The 17,438-nt window shown below is 46.3% G+C and overlaps 1 protein-coding gene across 5 annotated transcripts in view; it reads right to left on the bottom strand.

Moving 5' to 3' along the window:
• Positions 1-16,058, bottom strand: part of GGT1 (gamma-glutamyltransferase 1) — a 34,761-nt gene extending 18,703 nt beyond the window's left edge. For 2 of the 5 annotated variants that reach the window (XM_054219939.1, XM_054219940.1), the window contains exon 1: positions 1,173-1,331. The gene's annotated coding sequence lies outside the window, so the exon portion shown is untranslated. Of the gene's footprint in view, positions 1-9; positions 735-1,172; positions 1,332-8,287; positions 8,414-15,926 lie in introns of those variants that run through there. The other 3 variants (XM_054219941.1, XM_054219943.1, XM_054219942.1) reach the window with 3 other exon arrangements.
• Positions 16,059-17,438: the final 1,380 nt, after the last annotated feature.

Below are 17,438 nucleotides of genomic sequence, written 5' to 3' on the forward strand. Positions count from 1 at the left end.
TGTACTTACCCATCTCGAGATATTTAAGTTGAAGTCTTATGCAGTCATCTCCATCAGTGATAGGGGAACCAAAGCAGAGTTCAGCCAAGCCACGAAGAAGCCCAAAGAGGCTTCCAAATTGAGATCTAGGCACTGGTCCTGCCTGGAGCATGGGGACAGAGCAGTCCCTGGAGAAAGGCAGTAACTCCATTCAACTCAGTTAAAAGCCTTCCTTGTAGCTAGGCCCTCGATGTCAGTTCCTGTCCAGCTGGCCTGCACCCTGTGTGACTTACCGCCTCCCTCCCCTCAGATGCAGGTTAAAAGCCTTTAGCACCCTCTTTGTTAAGCCCTGGCATCGAGGGCTTACGTGCATACAGATCAATTTTAAGGAGAGAGGTCTCAGTGCAGATCAGTGGTTGCTACTCATTGCTGTGATGCCAAGCCAGAGATAACTGACACTGAACAGAACTGAGAGAAAAGTCCCTGTTCCAGCTGGCTTTCAGGTATGCTGTTCACAAAGAGAGCTACTGTAATCAAGATTTGCAACTCCTCCACAGGCATTAGGTTTTCTGAAGCCTACTGGGATGTAGCATTCTGTCCAATGTAGAGTAAACTATGAGCTCACTGAGAAAGAGACAACGATTTCCTCTTGAAGCAACTTTTTTCCCCAAAAAGCTTTCATGTTTTCCTCCAGAAAATTCAGTGTCAAATGCAACATTTTTTATTTTAAGACAGTTCAGCATAAACTATGAAGTGAAAGGTGGAATAAATGCAGAATACCACATTTCACATGGTTTTCTCAGTGTTTTCTAGTTGGGGACCTCCCAGAAATCCAGGACTGGCAAACTCAAACTCAAAAGTGCAAGTTTTAATGAAGTTTTATAAACTCATTGAGAACACCACTGTTACATTCAATCCTAATTTAAAATCAAAATGCTTAATAGTTCTACTCTCCCAACTGTTGCCAAAGATGTTTTCAGATGCTCCTCGGCCATTAAACTAGAAGTTGTTTATTAGACCTGAGCTTATTCAGACTGGTTAGTCAGGTCCTATCATTCTCTTTTGGCAAGCTTTCATCTGATATATTTAAAAAAAAATAATATCACATTGTCCTGTGTTTCACGGAATAAGAAATCCCACAAAGCATTTCCAGTGGAATGGCTTAATGAAGGTAATTTCTAATTCCCCCTTACCTCTCTAGAGTATTTGCAAGTCCGTCCTGTCCTTCTGCACAGGATATATCTTGATATCCTTTGAATATCCTTCTCAGGCAGCGAACCCCTTTCTAGAGACAATACATCCTTGTAGCAGTAACTACTTATCTTCCCTTAAAAGCTCTCTGAAGCGTACTATACTATTTGATATTTGTAGTGCTCTGCTCTTGGAGATTAACCCATTGAAACTCATTATGTCTGAATTCACAGTACCAGAGGAATGCATAAGTAATCATTGACTAGGTGAAGAGTCAAGAACCCACACATTTTAAAATGCGTATTTTAGCATCCACAACAGTTGTGTATCACCAGCAGAATCATTCTGTGTTCTTGGATTCAATTACTACATGGTGCAAATATGAGTTTTCCCACACCTCATCGCTAGCTCTTAAGTTCTGATTAAACAACTGAGCAAATATGTCATCATATTAAGTAGAAGTGCTCCCATCTCCACCCTCACACCCCTCTTGTCTAACCAACTGGCACCCTTGTGGTTCAAAAAGACTGGATTTTAGCTGTGTCTGTACCTTGCAGCTTAAACCCAGACACCCTGACAGATTCAGCTGTGATTACATTTGGTGGGAATAAACTCTCTGCCAAGCGTGAGTGACTGCCTGCAATGCAAAGGCACCTCATCAGCTCACATATTGTTCTTCAGCAATCACAGCTACACACTACCTTTAATTGTCATTGGTTGTAGTTTGGATTAATACTCCAGTTGCAATGAGAAGATGCAATGCCTGTTTGCTACCCCTGCTCCCACAGCAGCACCCTCTGGCAGGGAGGATGGCAGAGCAGGAAGGTAAGGATGAAGAAACCTGCCCTCCGTCACTAAACCTCACTGAGGCTTTTAAGCAACAATCCTATGTGTCTGCTTGTGCCAAGTCTAGAAGCACAGTTGCAGCTCAAAGGTTACAGCTCACCTGCTGTTGAACAGTGTAGCATAAACCCCAGCAGCAGCCCAGACTCAAGATAATGAGCTGCACGAACTGCCTTTGGACTCAGGTACTAAAGCTTATGCCCCTGCTAGAAACCTCAGACCCAGCTTTGAACACAAGAGCTGAATGCCCATCCAGAATGCAGCACAGGCAAATCACAGCTTGCCTGAAACTTGGGCACAGCAAGGATTTAAGCCCCTGTGTCCTTAGCCTGATTTTTAGCCAGAAGGCTGTCCTGTAAACACTGGATGAAGCAAAGTCTGCCTGGATGCCAGTCAGCACTGCTAGATGCTATCTTTTTGACCTACCAGGGTCAGTCAAGTGATTAATGTCTCAATTCCAAACCTGTCCAGTCCCTCTGCCCCACTCCAACCTTTGATACACCGGATCTTTACTTACTTCAGAAGGATGGTAGCTATACTACAATGACTCATTAACAAAGTTTGTCCTGCCTCCAAGAGTAAAAGTTTTTGGGAACATGAGCCATATTTCTTCTACTTAAAAATACTTCTTCTTTTCTGCAACAGCAACAAAATGGAGTTCTGTAACATTTACGTTTGGTAAAATCAGTATTATAAAACATGAGCATTCCAGCCTTGACATATTTGTAAGGGATTTATCATGCGCCCATCTTTCAAAAAGGACTTTCAAATATCCCTTTCAAGACATTGCATCAAGAGAGCAGGTCCCTTCAATTATGTTGCTATTGTCCAAGAGATCTTGAGCAAAAATGGAAGCTTTTTGGAAAGTACATACTGGCACAGAAAATATTCTGCAGGCTCAGAAGTATTTTATGTATCTGCTGTTTCTACTGTCCAGTCTGAAACACACATTCCGAGTCCAGGCCTTATTCAGTTACTAACACATACCACGCTCACTGTATCTAATTTATTGATGTGAGACCTGTGATGTTCCATAGAAAAGATTGTGATGGGAGCTGTTCCAAAACAACTATCCTCTGAAAAAGCAGACAGTGTGAAAAGATATCTGCCCTCTGCCCCAAATGAACTGAACTGCCCTTGCAGTCTGTCACACCTTTAATACTAGACGATGAATATTTTATAGGGGGATTTAAGATGCAATCTGCTGAACCGAACCCTTTTCTTAATTTACTAACCCCATAAGTGTGATCAGTACTAGGTTTTATACTTAATAGCAACTTTAGGACTATAAAGTTGCTAAAAAACTATGAAACTATGTCCCTGAAGTAGGTCAGAAGAGTGTCTCCCTGCCACCACATTTGTCTCTGAGGGTGCAACGTGACACTGAAAGGCTGCTAGCTGTAAGAAACCCCTGTTCTAAATCATAATTATCCAACTGTTATTCTTCACCACTTGCTGAAAGGTGAGTTTTATAACAGTGAGACACCAAAATTAAGCAAATTCCTGTGTCCTTCTTCAAGGGCAATGCAGTCTCATCTGTGGCATGTTCTTACCAGCACAGAGCTGGAACAAGTTGGATGCTCCTCAGCAAGTTACTCTTTCACTTATGCACACGTAGAGTTGAGAATGGGGTCAGAGAAAGTTATGAAACCTGAAGTTAGTATTTCTAGTTCTGATAGATGAATAGGTTGCTATGTACAGGTTGCACTGTGCACAACTACCTGATTTCAGTTGTACACAGTCTTTGGGAACGGTCAAGGAATTTATATAATAGTCCTGTTTAAACTCAGCCTTGCATGGCTCAAGCAGCAAAGCCACACCTCAGACAGAAACACCATGTTTAACGCAGGTGCATTGCTGCCTTGTTAATCTCAACATCTCAACCCATTGCAAAAAAAAAAGAAAAAAGTACCTGCAGGGCTTGCCACCTCTTTCCATTTGTGATGTTCATGGCATGGTCATCTTTAACATTCTACAAAAATTGGCATGCAGCATTACATTGAAACATGAGCAATGGAGTGAAATCTCCATTTGTTCCTTCTTCTAAAGGAGTTCATATCTGCCAGCATATGAAGCAATGCCTTCCCAGCTCTTGTAATAGAGCTTGCAGATACTGAAAAGCAACAGGTGACCTGAAGCCACTTCTGGGTAGTTTTCCTTTTTGCTTCTTCCCCCACCCCGGATTGATTTTTTTCCATAGGAATTTCATGAAGCAACACCAGCAACGACTCACACAACACAGATCACGCAATCATACCTACTGTTCAGGCTCCTCCTTTTTGCGGCAGAACATGCAATCAATCCAAGGTCTCCAGCTCCTGACGTTTTAACTAATGCATTATTGGAATAGAGCTGTTACAAGCTGTCCTCATTTTGCAGGTCAGGCATTTTTTCCATGAGGAAGTCATTCCCCTCTAACAGAGCAATGTTGCAATCCAATACTACCTGAACAGAAGCATCAAATAGTATCTTGAGAGCCCAGTATCATAGAGATGTTAATAAGCATGTGAGGCTTCTTGCCACTAAATAACAGTTTCCTTTCTGACCCCTCCCTCCACTCTTTCACATTTAAGGCAACCAGTAGAAGTTAAGTACCAGCTGCAGGGGTAGCAGGCAGTCCTAATTTAAGTTGAACACCACATAAGAAACGCTGATGCAAACAAGAGATCACTGTGGAGAAAGCTCTGGAAAACAAGTCACTAAGGGAGACTTTCAGAGCTGAAACTAAATACACAGAGGTTTGTCCACAACCAAAGCACCTCCTTCCCCTCCAGTGAGAGTTGCTTCCGCTATAATGCACCTGCTCAAAGAGGAGGAACCCTCTAAACCCACATGTTCTCATTTCATGAAGTCTGGCTTCCCATAATCATCCTCAGGTGCACACTCCTCCCTGGGGCAAAGGTAAGCAAAATGAAAGATAACTGGTAAATGGGGTGGTTTATTAACCCTTTCTTGCCAGCGACATGGTCCAGTTCTGGTTATACTCTTCTACCCACACAGGTAGCTGAAGTAGTGTTACTGGGACTGTTTTGGTGTGACAGCTGATGAGGCTCCTCGGTGGTCAGAGGCGTTGTTGATTGCTGTGCAGAAAGAACAGTGATTTACCTTTAACAAAGACCACTGGGATGTGTTTAAAGGGGGACAGTTTTGATAAAGCTTTTTGAGGTTGTAGTTTTCTGACATTGAGGATTCACGCTGCTGGCATATTAATAAAACTGTTATGATCCCAATGGGTTCTGATTCTTCTACAGTGGTTATAATCCTAATGATATTCCAGAAGTAGAAGAGAGAGAAATCTAAAGGAGATGATGATTAGACAGTGGTATAAGATACTCAAATTAATTATGACAGGTATATGCATATGTAGATTATATAGCTTAGGGTATAAGAAGGGTCAGTGCAAAAAGCTATTTCCTGAGCTTACCTTGAAAGGCTATTTTTACATTTTATGTGATCTTTTTCTGCCAGATAAAAAGGACGTATGCATGAAAAAAGTAACAGCTTACTAGCGGTATTCTGTTTTGTAAGAGCACTTTCTTGATTTTTATAATAAAGGATGTTAACCCTTATTTCTTATTTTCTGTTCAAATTACTTTTTATAATAACTCAGTACACCAAAATGAGAATAATGACGGTAGCAAGGACAGTTCATCAAACCTTATCTCATTTCAAGTCCTATCTGACAATAAATGCAAACATTCTACTTCTCCCTTCCAGAAAAGGGTGACTGTTCTCTGTTCAAGGTCTGTCTTTTTTATCACTTTTCCTCAATTTATTATCTTTCTGCTATCTAGTCTGAGTCTTTACTCATAAATTTTATGTCAAGCCCCACAGTTTCCAAAACCTACACCAACCTGTACCATTTATTTATCAGCTTTATGAAGACCTCTTATCTTTGCAAAGCCTTTCTGCCAGGCCACTAAAGGGCCTGTGTTCTTGCAGCTAACAGAGCTGCCTTCCCCTGCAGCAGCTCAGCAACACAGTCCCACACAGCTTCCCCTCAATCTCACCATCCTGGAATAAAACAGGGGAGGGGGCTACTGAAGGAAGAAGTGGAGGGAAAAAGAGGGAATAACATGAGGGAAAGAAGAAAACCCAAACTGGTGGAAGGGAAAAACAGAGGAAGAGGGAATGAAGGAGGCAGATAGGAGGACAAAAAAAGACTAAAGAGTAGGAAAGGGGGAAACTAAAGGGCAACAAACAAACAACACCTACTCTTAAGGCTAAAGGCTTCCGCAGTTTAGCCTGACTGCTGCAGTTGGACCTATCCTTCACATGTACATTGAAGCTCTCAGATCACAGATGAAGTCTGGACTTTCTCAGTGCTCTGCAGAAGGGTTTATTTAATGTTATTGACATAGGAGGTAACTATTTATTTTATAGACTATAGAGGACTTGGACAGGAAAAACCAGACAAACAAAAAAACCCCCTAGATTTCAAAGTAATAAATGAACTCAAGGCTGCATTCACTGAAGAGATTTCCACAGACTTCAGAAGAACTTGGAAAAGAGCTCAGTTTCCAACTGAAAAAAAAATTGTAGCTACCTGCTTAAATTCACCTGCTTTTGCTAAATCAGGACTGTCCTAATTGCCATGGAGCTGGTTTGAATAACTTTGCCTCTCCTGAAGTAGCCATGGTCTGACTCCTGCTCATTTTGGACAGCTGGATCAGGAAATGCAGCCCAGAACCTTGCGCTGGATTAAAGAGAAGAGCGCTGGTCCTGGAGAGCCCACCTTTGACATGTTAGAAGGGCTTCAGCACAAACAAAGCAGTTATATTGGGACTGAGTGGATTTTCAGTGCGGGATGCTATACCTCTTCCACTGGAGAGCTAACCAGAGCCGTTGGCTTCAGTTTTAGTCATCAACATGAGATGGAGATACCATACCATAGCACAAGAGCAGGAGCAGGTATTTGTTTTTCAAGTATGTGTAGGAGAGGGTCATTTTTTTGCTCTGGCAATGAGCACACAGTCCCCTGGGTGCTGTTCTGGTCATTCATGTGTCTAAATATTAATTTTCCTGGGCAGAATCTGTTCCTTCTCACACAAATACAGTTGCCCTTGATAGTTCCTTGCAACAGAAATTTCTTTACAATGAAATAAATGTAGCCTGCTTGGTTTATTTCAGGACCTTTTTTTTCTGCTTCATAGGCCAGTTTCCCCATACATGACTAATCCCCTGACACGCTCTGCTGCCTGCTCTCCCTGCTCTGCATCAGGAGCTGTGCTCTCTCCCACAGCACTGCCCTTCCACTCTGCTTCTGGAAGACACTCCCAGCATCATCCCATTGTCCCTGCAGCTTTTCTGGCTCTGCCTCTGCCTCCTGGCCTTCCCCCTTGCTGCCAGTGCTTGATGTCCCATCCCAACAAGGTCTGCATTTTCCAAATTACCACTTAGAAGCACAGAATGATGTGGAAAGAGGAGGTATGCAAAATCTATGGATTTCAGCCCACTCCTTAGACCTAGCTTTGGCTGAAGAGGACTACTTGCCAGGAGGACATTGACTTCAGTAAGAATTTATCATCTTTAGGACCCCATAAAATTTGCCTTCCAGTGTTTGTATACCTCTGATGTCTCAGGTAGTTTTAAGAGTTTTTCCTCCATCACATTGCTAAAGTAGCACTTCTCTTATCAGCGTGCCATACCACTCATACTACATGCAAAACCAAGGTCAAGTTGTGACTCCGTCTTATGACCCTACATACCAACATTTCCACAGACCTTTTCAATCCAATAAGGAGTGAAGACCAACATCAAGTTGGGTGGTAGATAGGGTACCTTCAAAGGGTTGGATGGGCCATGCAGAGGTGAAATATCTTGCCCAGTGACCCCAGTGACTGAGATCCCAGGTCACTAGACTCCCAGCTCCTTTCTCTGATCTCAGCCTCCATCAGAAAACTCAATTCCTCTTGAAACCATCAGTTCATATACTGCTGACGCTATCAAGCCGTGGTGTTAAGTAGCTCCCCTAAGAGGTGAATCAGTGGCTGTTCAGACTGCCTGGACAGAGATCCTGCTGCCTGTGACCTGCTCTTCCTTAACTGAGAATCCAAAGTCAACACAGTAGATCAAGACCTGGCAATCCCTATAAAAGAGAAGCACTTGCTCTTCAAACATGAGCCTGAAGGCTTGTGAAACAAAGGTACACTTTAATAAAGTATGATTAAAGAGCTGGAAAGGTACGTAATAAAGGCAAAGAAACAACTCCTCTATTTCACACCCCAATCCAACCAAAATATGGAGATAAGATAAAATCAGGATGTTTACTCACTACTTTAAAAGCTCTGTTCTCCCTGGGTGCAGTTCACCTTCAGCTGGTGACACCAAAAGAAGGTGCTTCTGCCTTGCTCTCTTGCCCCTTGTTCTTCAAGTGTTCCCAGAAGCCTTTCAAAAGCAAGATTGGTCACACAGAGCTGAGTGGTAGCAAGACTTTATATATGGGAGTGGTCAGAAAGGGAGGGTGATGTAATGAATTCGTATCTTTGAGCAGTAAAGGCATGCCACCCTTCCCCCTCCCTGTCCCTAAAGAATTGCTGGCTCACAGGGCAAGCTGAGAACAGAGTGGTCAGACACCTTCCGTGCCGTACTTTCTCACGGTAAAGGGAACAGCATAGAGGGTGGAGAGCAAGGAAAAATCAGAATTGAATGGAGCCAATACTTTGATGTTGGGTAGTCCCAGGAGTGAATCCGTACTGGCAAAGTAGTTTCTTTCCTTTTCTTCATGCACTGAACAATGCTCTGCCAGTTGCTGGTTTTGCCCACAGCACAAGCCCTGACAGCAAGGACACCCTCTGCATTAGAGCACTGTTGCCCCCATACCCACCCTGTTCGTGAAAATGGCATTCCTTCTCTCTTCGAAGTTAGCTGGTGCTGGAGTACTGCCCAGCTCCATGGCCACCGAGGCTGGGAGCTCTGTGGAGGAGAAGGAACACGCATCCCATAAAAGGTGGTGTCCTGGACACTGACCTGGGAAGCTCTTGAGAGGCACATCCTGCCCTTCTCCATTAGAGGAAGTCTTGTAGCCTGTGAATGGAGAGGAAATCTCTCAAGGATGTACCGTTGCTCTCCAAAGGGAAAATAATTCATTTCCAACTTCCTTCATGATAGTTTTGTTGATCTTTCACTGAAGGGCTTGTTTGACCATGAAAGGCCGTGTCATGCATTAGGATAAGGTTTGACTGATTCAGAGCATATCAATTACTGGTCAAGTATCTCTGGAATAGCTGTATAAAGGAGATGCCAAGTCTAACAGAAGATGCGCATGTCTTCTCAGCTGAGGCAAGTGGAAAAGGCAGGAGCCAGCACAGGCTTTCACAAAATGGAATTCATAGAGTTACTGTCACCTACCAGCAATGGCACCAAGATCTGCAAGATCATGCGACAGCAGCCAGATAAATGCCACCAGCTCATAGAATCAAAATCCCGCACAGACAGGAACCTCCATGGCTAGTTCTTAGGCTTGGGTGGGGAAGGGAGATGTGGGAATGACGCTTGCAAGCAGAGCTGCTTGTGCAATGCATAGTGAACTGGACTGGAGAATGATCTTACTTTTTCGCCTTCCCAGGTTGTTTTTCATTCAGATAACTCCCCTGTCCTCTTCATGTAACACTGCGCCAGCCTAAGTAAGGGAGCTATTTAAAGCACTGTCAGAAGTGTTCCTGTACACCAAATCGTGGTCCGAATCTCATTTTACCCTAAGGGATGGGCCAGCTTTGGTAGTGTCAAGGGACTCAAAAGCAGATGTGTATCTGAGTTAGATCCCCTTCTAACTACTAGGGAGGCTGCATAAGAAATTTTTTTCAGATCTAGGACAAACTAGCTTTCTCTCACATACGTAAAATTTGCTCACTATATTTGCACTCCCCTGCAAATTACACTAACATGATCTCAGTAAACTACTTCCTCTTGTTCTGTTGCTTTGGAGGGGGCCTGGCTTTGGACCTGTCGGGATGAAACCAGAAACAATTAACATTGAATTGTTCTGATATCCTTATCCAAAGGAGAAATCTTCACCCCTGGCAGGAATTTTTCAGTACGACCACAACTGCAGCAGACCCCATCCACCCCAAGGAAAGCTCCTTTATTTGCTCAAGGTGCAGCATGTCTTTTACAGGACAGTTTGGAGACAGCCTAAACACACCAGGTGGGTGGCAGAGTGAGCTCTAATCAAATTGTAAGCACAAAGAGGAAGGACAGAGTCATAATAGGTACCTTCCCCTATTTCTCCACTGATACTTATGGTAAGAGAGAGAAAGACCCAGGGGAGACTGCATAAAGCTGCCTACCAAATAGCAACCTCCAGTACTCACCGCCCCTACAAACTCCATAACCTGTCCAGATTGCCAAATTCTTATCATCATCACCACAAAATTCGTTACTACTTAACAGCATTTTTAAGCTACTATCAGGGTCAGGGAGTCTTACAGACCAACACGTGAAAAGCATTCATATCGCCACTTTAGAGACAGGGCAACACAGACAATCTGGCCCAGGGCTCCAGAGCAGGTCAGTGCCCAGGCTGGAATAAGGAACCTTCCCCTCAGATTCTTTCAAGCATGTTGCTAGACGTCACCTCTCCTCCCTGTCATGGGTCTGATATATACAGTAAATCCAGATACAGTTGGAAGGGACAAGTGCAGAGGCTGACAACGATTTAACTGCACAGTGCCTGGAGCTCCGCCAGCTGTTGTTTTCACTGTTTCTCATGGCTTTGCCCCCCCCCCAACTGTAAACAGAAAATGAATAAAACATGAAGGTAGCACCGTCTCCTTGTGAAAAATGACAGCAGATTAGATTGCAGCAGAGGAGCTGGGGAGAAGTTCAAAGTGTTTGCTACTTAATGGAAAACTTGGGGATTATTATAAAAAGTTGTTGGGTGACTAATTGCTGTTAAAGTCTAACCAAAGCAAGAGGGCCCTAAAACCAGAGGAACAAGGACTTTTCCCAGGAAGAGCCAAGGTCCACTCTACAGACCTCCACAAATCTTTTTTCCATTATGCCTAAGAACCAGTGGGACTTGGAGACGTGAGGCTCAGAAGTTATTCCTGGACATGAACGAACACTCACCCGAGGCTCAGCCCCACAGAGATCTGTGTGGGCAGCCCACCCAAACTTTGCCACGAGAGCCATGTTTCTCAGGAAGCCACACAACTTCTTGTCCCTTTCTCAGCAGTTTCTGCTGCAGGATCAGCTCTACTGCTCTTGGAGCAACAAATGAAACTCTCAGCATAAAATTCAGCACATCCTGGTAAGCCAGAATCAGTCCTGAGTTACGTTAGTATGGCAAGTTTTCAACCAGACCATTTAGCAGCTCCTGCCTCATAGCACAGTCAGGGCTGCAACCTCTCAGAGAGGGACAGGGCAAAGCAGCAGAGGCAAGGAGCAGTGCAGCCATCCCCACATCTGCTATCCCTACTTGTCAACCCGCATCCCCAGGCCTCTTGGTGCCTGCCGCCACCACTGCACACTGTGGGGCCGTTCAGCTGATGTGGTGGTGGAAATCAACCCATCTCTGAGGGTGCTGCAGGAGCAGAGAGCCACTGATGGCTGTTCAGGTGCTGCATGGGAAGAATTTTCACTGGATCACTGAGGAGGCTTTACATACAGTGCGAATTTGCCCTGAGTGTGCAGGGGCTACATACTTTCCAATTACACCTCCCCCAGGCTCCAGAGGGAAAATCCACCTCTGGGATGAACACACCTATCTTGGAAATTGTGAATGGGCTGGCTGGGCTGGAGGGCAGAGGCTGTACCAGCATGGCTCCTGGGAAGACCCGCTTGCCATAACCCTGGGAGGAGTACACATGCCACAGAGGCTGGACGCACAGCACCGCACAGCGACCAAGCCTGCACAGGAGCTCAGCCATCTCAGCTCGGCCCCTCCATCCCGCACAGGTGGGCTGCTCTGCGTTTGCTCCACAGCCTCTCTGTGTTGGGATGGGGCAGATGCTGGATGTTTTCCTCATCTGCTGAGCCCACACCTGCTGCCATTTCCACTGCCAGTGGGAATCACAGGTCCCTTTACCACATTCCAACCCTGTCTCTGGGGAAGGCTTTGTTTGTTTTCCCAATGTGCCAGGGCTGCAATGAGCTGGCAGAGCAGGCAGCAGGCCAGTCACACCTGCGTTGCACAGCACAAAGGGATATGAGTGAGCAACCTGCTTTTAACACCCACCCTCATCCACCTGGGACCCCTGATGACTGCTCCCAGGCAGGGAGAAGTGGCAATGGATGGAAAGTCACAGAAATTTCTCTGGCTCTGCACTCTCAACAATCAGGAGATCTCCCACAAATCGGGACGAGGGGCACCACAAACATAGGCAACCCCTGAACTATGATAGCTGCAGCAGAGACTGTCATCAGGCACAGATGGACATTTGCAGGGGGGCAAGTGGCCTCCGCTGGGAAAGTCTCTCATGGTCCCCTGCAGATGGAGGCAAAGGGGCTTCCCACAGGCTGGGGCAATATCCCCACCCTTATTCCTCCCCTAGATGTCAGGTGTACGTCCCCAACTCTGGCCCTCTGATGCCTGAGGAGATGGTATAACCATTTTTTGATACCAGCTGTGCCTCTGTTTCCCCTCTTGTCCCCTGCACAGTTGCCTTGCAGCACTGGGGAAGAAGGATGATTTGCAGGTGAGGTCAGCCCTGGTGTGTAATGGGTGTCTGGGGGAAACAGACCTTGGGGATGCAAGGGGCTGCGCACCCGGGAGTGATCCAATGGCCAGAAGTCAACTTTGAACTCCAGCAGGGCAAGGCTGTGCAGAGACAAGAGACTAGATAAAAGAGACTTTTTTTTTTTTTAAGAGAGCAGGAAGGAGCGGAGGAGAGAGGCAGAGTCCAGGGCTCAGTCCAGCTGTTCAGATCTGAGGCTACCAGAAACGCTGGCTGCTCTTGAAAGGGCTTCCTGCCTCCCCCCACGCCACCCCGGCTGCCTCGCTGGCCTCCGCCACAGAGAGCCCACCAGCCTCAAGCTAATTTGGGCTTGTGAGGGAGAGCACAAAAACACAATGGCGACAGGAATGAAAAGCAGTGGGGGGAATGACACCCAGGAGACTCATCCTTATCAAGGAACAACATCATATCAAAGGAGAGCTGCGGAGACTGGGAAGAACCTTTTGTAAAACCCACAATTGAGCCAAATCCTCCAGTTTTCACATGTTGGTCCCCTAGGAATCCCATCATGAAGACTGCCTCAAAGAGGGACCCCTGTGCCAGGTCAGGCCATGTGCCAGACATGCTGCACACACAGTACTAACGCACCCACTGCACAGTCGCTGTTTGCCCTCTGTGCATGCTTTTTAATTACAGTTTTTGTTTGCAAAGCATCTCTTATAGAAAAGCCAAATTGCACTACTCTCAGCTTATTAAAATCATACTCAGAGTTTCTCAACTGCTAATTACACCAGGCAGCAATGTCACTGTAATTAAAGCTGGGATGCATGTTTGGGGAGCCGGGAGCCCAGCTGTCACACAACCCCTTCCCTGCACCGCTCTAACCAGACGGGCTGGCCAGAGCCAGGCCCAGCCACCACCACGAGCTCAGTGCTGCCCAGGTCTTGGCCCCCTGTGATACCCAAGCACTGCCGTGCCACAGTGGAAGATAATGCATGTGAGGCCAAATACCTCCTCAGCATAGGGAAGGAGTCCCCTGGACCAAACCTCCCCAGGTTACACCTGGGCACCCACATTGACTCTGCTGCATGGGCAGGGGCTGGGTGAAGGGAAACAAGCGGCCTTGGGGTTATGGCGCTGAGGCTTGGGGAGTGAAAGGGGGTTCACTCCTGTTTCTGCTGCTAAATGATTGCAATAAATCACATTGCATGTCTGAGCCTCCACTTCCTTGCATGTAAAACAGATTTTGGGCTTACCTGTTAATTAAGGGGCTCTGGGGACAAACTGCAGAAAGGAGTCTTGCTGGCACCCAGCTCACACAAACACTTTAAAGCCTGTGTAGACTGTGGCACACCAACACACTTGGGAGCAAACTACACAGGGGAAGGCGTGAGGCCCTAGAGACTACAAGTCCCCAAAGAACTGAGAGACAGCAATAAAGGAGCTTACAGACCTGTGAGAAGCTGGGAGCTCGCTGGAGAACAAACCCTGCCTCTGCACCGCTCGGTCTCGGAAGAGCAACTGCAGGTGTGCAAACAGCCACGCCGGCAGCACAGCGAAACAGCAAAACACCTGTCCTGAGCTCAGGCACCTCAGAAATACAGCTCTCCGCTGCACAGCTGAGACCAATTAAGCTTTGGGCAATGGGGGCTTGACACCAGCACTGGCCTCCCACTGCTGAGGGGATGCTTTGGAGAATATCACCTCCAGGAAGATGGAGCACTAATTAGGGAAAGCAGATAAACACTGCATCTGTTCCAAGATGAGTTTCCTTCCCACTGAAATCCTCACAGTTTCAGTGCTCAGCAGGATGCAAACACATCCTTAAATGGCTTCCTGGAGCCCTGGTTTCAAAGATCAGCCCCTTCAAAAGCAATAAAGTGCCAAGATCAATAGCAGCCCCAGGAAAGCTCTGAGCATGCCAGCTCCAAAACCAGTGAGCTATCACTACAGCCAGTTACCTATCAGATGCTAAGGGGCAATTCTACTTTTTCACATTTGAAAAGGCTACTGAGACTTCCTAAGCAATCAGGCTTCTTTAAGTACCAAGGAAAAAATAAGCAGGAAAATTTACATTTCAGAAACAGCATGACATGCTTGTGCAACGTATCCCAGAGAGGCAAACCTGCAGAGCTTCATGAGGAGCAAACAAGCAGATACAGCTCACAAGCAAAGAGGAGCAGAGCTCACAGACTCCTGGATGTGATCCTGAGAAAAAGAATATGTTCATCTGCTCCTTGAATGATTTTACTACTAACTCCCTGAAGTCGCTAATAAGGAGTTCTGTGAAGCAGGTATCAGATAATCATTTTAAATCCAATATAAGTTACAAGTGAAGAACAAATGATCAAAACTTCCTGTGGAAAAAGGGGATGCCCCCATGAGTGGGATGCCCTCATAGGGATGCCCTATGAATGCCAGAGGCAGCATGTTCAATGTATTTACTTGTGTCCCAGTAATGAAATGGCAGAAGTTAGTGTATGAAGCTAGCAAAGGGCATCAGGAAAATTTCAAAGACCTTGTGGAAAAACTTGAAAACATCTGTGAAAAGGGCAAATAAGAGTAGATGAAATTCAATGCAGAGAAATATGTAATGCCTGGCTGTCATAAACCAATATGAAGGATAGATATATACTGATGGGTTTGAGTTAGCTTTTTTCACCACCATTAAATCTCTCATACAGATTTGTGAAAAAAACGCAGCAAGAAGGAAGCAAGAATTTGTTACCTCCTAATTTGTCCCCTCTTATTTAGAGCTTATAAATGAAACTGGGTCTGTAAAGAGGAAAAGTATTCCTTTGAAAAGGATAAAGAGGACAGAGGCAGTGTTAAGAATCAAAGCTGGCAAACCAAGCTACAGCTATAGAAGTTTTTTGAAAAAATAATAACTTAGTACAAGCAACTTACCTAAGAAACGGCGTAAAACAAAGATTATGCCTAAGAACCCATAGCATATTGAAAAACAGTGTTTTACAGTCTAGGGTGTTCGCTTAAGTAAAGCTAACTGTAGCTCGCCTTGGAATAGCATTGAAATCTATCCAAATAGGAGAATTCCAGTTCTGACAGAAGTTGGTATTTTCATCCCTTAAAACACGTGTGCAGCGTCAGAGCATGCCACGGGAACACAACGCCTGAAAAGCAAAGGCAGGGTTCCCGAGAGCTTCAAGCCTTCCTCTCCCTACCTGGAGCCTCTGGCAGCGAAATATTGCCCAGCCTCGTCTCACCTCCAGCCTCTGAACAGAGTCACTCTCCCCGCTCCATCCGCCCCACAGACACACCTGCGCGCTGCGATCCTACCTGGAGCTAAGTGGGATTTTCCATGCAGGCGGTGCGGCATTTCAGGGGTCCTCCCAGCACATCCCTGCCTGGCCCAGGGCTTGGCGCCTGGCCCAGGGAAGGGAGAGCCTCTTCTCCAGAGCAGCCGGGCTGTTCCCCTGTGGGTGAGAGGCTGGGTCAGTCCCAGTTCTTGTACTGGGCACTAGATGGCACAGATGGGAGGGAATTCAAAGGTAGCCAGCCTGCGATCTGCGGCATTTCAGACAAGGGGGTCTGCCAGTTGTCCAAAGGAGGCAGCTGCCATGGGGGATGCGCGGCCAGCAGCAGCATCCCACGGGTGTATCCCCTCCATGGGCTGCCCCCCTTGGCACTGCCCTGCTGCATCCCCTCAGCATCCCATCCTGTCCTGTCCAGCCAAAGGGTCGCCTGTGCTGTGCTAAAGCTGGATGGCCCTGCAAGATCCATGGCCTGTGACCATGCCCCTGCCTCCTGGACATGATCTGCTATTCCTTATGAAGCACTGGCTCGCTGCATTGGGCACACAAACACCTTGTTCATGAAGCAGCCCTAAATTTGGCTTGAAATGCATCAAAAAGAGGGGGGAAATCTTCCCTGGGATCGACTGTCCTGTATTGCTGTGAGGCTGCACCATAGGTGTCAGCCTGCAGGATAATAAATAGCACCTGACACCAGGGAGCACAGGGAGGGGATGCTGAGGGTCAGACACCTTGTCAGCGGCCCCTCGGGGTTCAGGGTAGGTCTGGGGAATGGCACCCGGGACCTGTCCTTTACCCTGTGGGATGATGGTGCAAAGAAGGGAATCACTTGGTCACTGCTCTTAAAATCATCTTTCACAAGGTAGCTCCTCTAAAGCAGCTCACTTTTCCTTCTGGTTTTCTTCTTTTTCAGCACTGCTACCTGCAATCACTGAGGCAGGACCTGTGCCCTAAAGCCTTCCCAACCTCATCTTCCTCAATTTCTTTAAGGCGTGGATGAAATTCCTTACAAATGAACTGTGTGGACTGACGCGATGAGGCAAACATGGGCTAAGCCACACAAAACTGCTGCAGTAAGCACAGAAAAGGCCAAAGAATTTTTTATGGTGAGAAAAAAAGTAGGGGAAGGTGGAAGGCTGTATATGGCGTCTGCTTTTCTGACATAAGAAATTCACTTTACTTCAAAGGTTAACACAGTTAATGCACCTGGTGAAGATCATAGGCTCTGACAGCCTGACTGGAAAGGCTCCATCCGTAGCACCACACAAGGGACAGTGTGTGCAAAGACGGCACTGAGGTGAGCAGCAAGCTTTGTGCATGAGACAGAAGTGTCACACATGGGTGCTATCCAAACCAAACCTGAACCTGGCAAAGCCCAAAAGAGCCTTTGTGCTGAGCAGCTCAATGGTGCCAGGTATTAATGACACAGACAAGACTCCTGGGAAAAGCCTGTTTGCTGAAGGGAGCAGCAGTGGACACGCTATGCCCCAGGCCCCTGGAAAAGATCAAGGCGGGCAGCATTACCCTTTCCCGTCTG

Source organism: Rissa tridactyla, chromosome 13 (genome assembly GCF_028500815.1).
Source record: "Rissa tridactyla isolate bRisTri1 chromosome 13, bRisTri1.patW.cur.20221130, whole genome shotgun sequence".
Taxonomy (NCBI): domain Eukaryota; kingdom Metazoa; phylum Chordata; class Aves; order Charadriiformes; family Laridae; genus Rissa; species Rissa tridactyla.